Source organism: Frankliniella occidentalis, unplaced genomic scaffold (assembly GCF_000697945.3).
Source record: "Frankliniella occidentalis isolate FOCC.00 unplaced genomic scaffold, Focc_3.1 Scaffold31, whole genome shotgun sequence".
NCBI classification, from domain to species: domain Eukaryota; kingdom Metazoa; phylum Arthropoda; class Insecta; order Thysanoptera; family Thripidae; genus Frankliniella; species Frankliniella occidentalis.
The window spans coordinates 1,365,221-1,369,182 of record NW_026267161.1 but is presented as its reverse complement, the minus strand read 5'-3'; the positions used below and the strand labels follow the sequence as shown (position 1 = coordinate 1,369,182).

The 3,962-nt window shown below is 51.1% G+C and overlaps 1 protein-coding gene across 1 annotated transcript in view; it reads right to left on the bottom strand.

Annotated features, from left to right (window-relative positions):
* LOC113212769 (glutamate receptor 1-like) overlaps positions 1 to 3,962 on the bottom strand; it is a 355,157-nt gene that overhangs the window by 82,457 nt on the left and 268,738 nt on the right. The window lies entirely within an intron of this gene.

Here is a 3,962-nt window from a genome sequence, read left to right as displayed (position 1 = left end):
AATGACCCCTCTGCGACCCCTACCCTCCACTCCTCCCTCGGACCCTTTGCCCCCTCTCCGACCACTGACCGACCACGTTGCGACCCTCGCCGTTTAAGTCCTGGCCGGCAGAGGACGCGGCCACCGCATCTCAGCGACCCCCGCCACGCCCCGCCACGCCCCGCCACGCCCCGCCACGCCCCGCATCGTTCAGCAGCAGTCCTGGATCGCCCCTCCCCCAAAGAGTGATCCCCGCCACGCTACGCCACGCCCGTCACGGATTCGCGTTCGCTCGTTCCGCCAAGGGATTATCCATTTTCCTATCACCTCGATCCCGGTGGGGTTACCACTACGACGGATCTGCTCCCTGCCTGCTTTAGGAATGGGTGGAGTGGAGGGTGGGAGAGAGAGAGGGGGGGGGGCACAGGGGACGCGCCTTCATCTTCACCAGTCCAGTCTGAGCCGCCACCTAGATGCCGGCCAAAAAAGAAAATTTGCCTCTGCCACCGCTCAAGAACCCCTGAGGAGAGGAATGGGAGGGAGCAACCAGAGGGAGCGGGGAAGGGGTCATGGAAAATGAAACTGGCTATCTCGAGCGCCATCTGTGGGGGCGGAAAAGAAGGTTTCTGGTGCGACGTTGTGGTTGTTTGTTGTTCTCTCAAAAATACAAGTTTATGTTTTTTCCTCAGAAAAAATGTTCTTTGGAAACACAAGTCTGTACTTAAATGCAGGAGGTCCTGTGTACTTACATGTATGCAGGAGGTCCTGTGTACTTGGCAAGTATGCAGGAGGTAGTGTGTACTTGATCAAGCAGACACTAAAACCTCCATGCATTTCTGCAGGAGATTTAGTACTTGGCCAAGTACACACTTCCTCCTGCATACTTGACCAAAGTACACACTATCTTATCTCCTGCATACTTGCCAAGTACACGGGACCTTCTGGATACATGTAAGGACACAGGACCTCCTGTATTCAAGTACACACTTGTTTCCAGAGTTATCATAAACTAAAAAGCAGTATAAGGGTCAAAATGTGCATATTTCGGAAGAAAATTGCCAAGAGGACAGGCATACCAAAATTCAAAGGTTTGGCGTCAGACGTTAGTTTGCGTCAGTGGGTGCGTCACAACGTTGCACAGGTGTGAGAGGGCGCAATGGCCACTCGGAAGGGCTCAACGAACAGAGCAGGTAATTGAAAAGGGCTCAGGAGGGGGCAGAGGAGACCGAGGGAGGAGAGGAGGGGTGAAAAGTGAGAGCAGCAGGTGTTGAAAGCAGATAAGTCCAATCCCATTCACCTTGCGTCGCCCGTCCCCGTCCCAGAAGGACTGCCGGGGAGAGGGATAGGGAGAGAGAGGAGGAGAGAGAGAGAGAGACGGAAGAGGGAAGGTAGGCTTAGGGAGGAAGTGGTCCAGTACCCAGCAAAATAACAGGAAAACGAAAATACAGGAAGGCCTCTTCCGTTGCGCCAGCAGCTAAAAAAAGTGAGGTCCACGAATCGTCCCGCTTGCTGAACCAGGGAGAAAGCAAGGAAGGCCGAAAAAAAAAAATGAGGGTTGGGGAAACACTGTCAAACTGTTTACGTGAGCGAGGGTCTAATTTCAGGTTGAGACTAAAAGCGATCACAGGCTGCGCTCCTCCTACATCATCCCTGGGAGCCTGAGCTGCTCTTGGAGCTGCTTTTGGAGCAGCACGTCGCGGGGCGGGGCCGACGGGAACGGCATATTCCAGCGTCCAATGAGGATTATGTGAGGCTCACTTTAAGATGGAGCCCTCGCTCGGCTCCGCCACGCTTCAGCCATGCCTCCCCCTCGCCCATAACCCAAGAAGCCCGCTTCTATTCTAGCGAAAAAGCCTTAAAAATCAGAGGAGAAAAAGCAGTGTGAGGTCAATGTTTGTGACCGATCGGGAAAGATGGGAGATGACAATTAAATAGTTCTTCCGTTTCTTTGTTGTCACATGAACTCGACAGGGAGTACACGTTTCAATAGTAACACAACGAAAAGGGCTTTTCCTTGCGGCAATGGAAGATTTTTTCGACTTTTCATAGGGCTATAGAGGTCGGTCCACAAGACCCCGGAGAATATTTTAGTGTTACTGTACCGCATGCAACCGTGCAGGTGGGCTTGTGTCTCGGCTGGCCATCCCTTGATGCCCCTTGCAAGTAGGCAACTTGTCCACATGCTTGAATGCGGTATAAGCCAACTGAATGATTCTTCGAAGTCTGTGGGCCCTGTATGTCTATCTACCGTCTACCGTCACAGGAAGGCTTCTGGGCACATCTCAATACCCGGATTGGAACTACCATCAACCCTTTATCGTCGGCCCGCTTGCTACCTCAGTTACTCCCCCTTTCATTTTCCGCAGCCTGCTTCACTGCCTCTCTGCCGCCCCCCCCCCCCACCTCTTTCTCGCCGTGTGTCTGACGCGTCAAGGTAGAGCGAGTAATCAGCCCGCTAATCTCCGTGGACACTCTACACCACCTAATTACTTCAGGTTGGCCATACATCAAGGATTGCCTGCTGAGCCTCTTCGCACTACTCGCTCTCTCTCTCTTTTGCTCCCCCGCTCTCATTCACGATTTCCCTCTCGCTCTTCGCTCCCTTCTTCTCTCACTCCCACTCGCCGCCTCGATTTTAACTTTCGCAATATCGAAAATGAAGGAAATTCTGCCGACTGGAAGTCATAAATCACTAAATCCCGCAACCAGCCCGCAACAAGAGCTGCGCCCGCGCCCGTCTTCTTTTCGCTACGCCCCAGCCGGCCCAGCCTGTCTGGTCTTCCCTGCTGCTCAATTGTGTTGTTCGTCAGAAAGTTTTCTCGCGCGGGCCCCTCCTGCTTCGGAATTGATTCAAGGTCGTAATTGATAAGTGAGAGATTTAGGCTACTATTTTTTTAAATAATTGTATACGAGGTAGTAGTTGTAAAAGTAGCCATCGCACAGTGCGATTGCAATCGCGTTTCCTCCTTGATCTTGTGGGACGAGATAGAAATTATTGAGGTATCGAAGCTCATTGTATCTGAAGACGACCCAATAATGTAAGCAAATGCACTTGCACTACGAGCTCTGCGCGACGGCTACATAACAACTGCCTCTTATGCATTTAAAAAAATAAAAATACTTAGCAGGAGCTCTTACTTATCACGATTTTCGAATAAAGTCTAACGCGGTCTCTAAGCTCAATGTGATACTACAAAGGCCAATAGAACTATAGTCTAGAGAGTATCTCAATAAATTTTGTCTCGTTGAGCCTAAGATCATAAGAGGTACTTCAACTCATTAGGATAATTTATCTAACAATGTAATCCATCAACTTTGCACTTTGACAATTGCAATGGGAACACCGATTAGGATTTGAAAGATCTTCTAATTACGTAGACGCCCCCCTCATATTCTGTATTTGCAGGAAACCTTCAAACCTCTCGCCTTCCCTCCTTCGCAGGCAACAAATAATCCGTCATTACAAAAGCCACAAAGGCGAGGCCGAGCGCACGAGCTAAAACCAAGCAAGAGCTCGGATTGAGATGAGCAAAGAAAGGTGCTACCGGGGAGAAAAAAAGAGAGGGGAAAACAAGAAAAACAAAGATGAGATGAGTGGTGGTGTTAGGGGTGCCAGGAACCCTGCTCCAACAAGGGGGACGGGGAGGGGGGACTGGCGGACTCCACACGCCAAGCAGAAGATTCGGCATTAAACACAGGCCCAGGCGAGAGGGTAAGCAAACAAAGACAGGATAGACGAAGCCCGCGTCCACAGTTCATTTGTCAACGATAAAAGTACGTAACGAAGTTTTGTCACTCCGGCCAAAATAGCAGGAGGACATGCCGTCCCACTCAAGAGTAAACGTTGCGGCTGATCCAGGATTGGTCCCCCAAAAGGGTACTAACCCATGTTCATTATCGCTGACGCGCGCCCGTCATGGCAGTGCGTTTGAAAAGGCGAAAAGGCTTGCAGAGGCAGTGAGTCGAGGCGTCAGAGAGGGGGG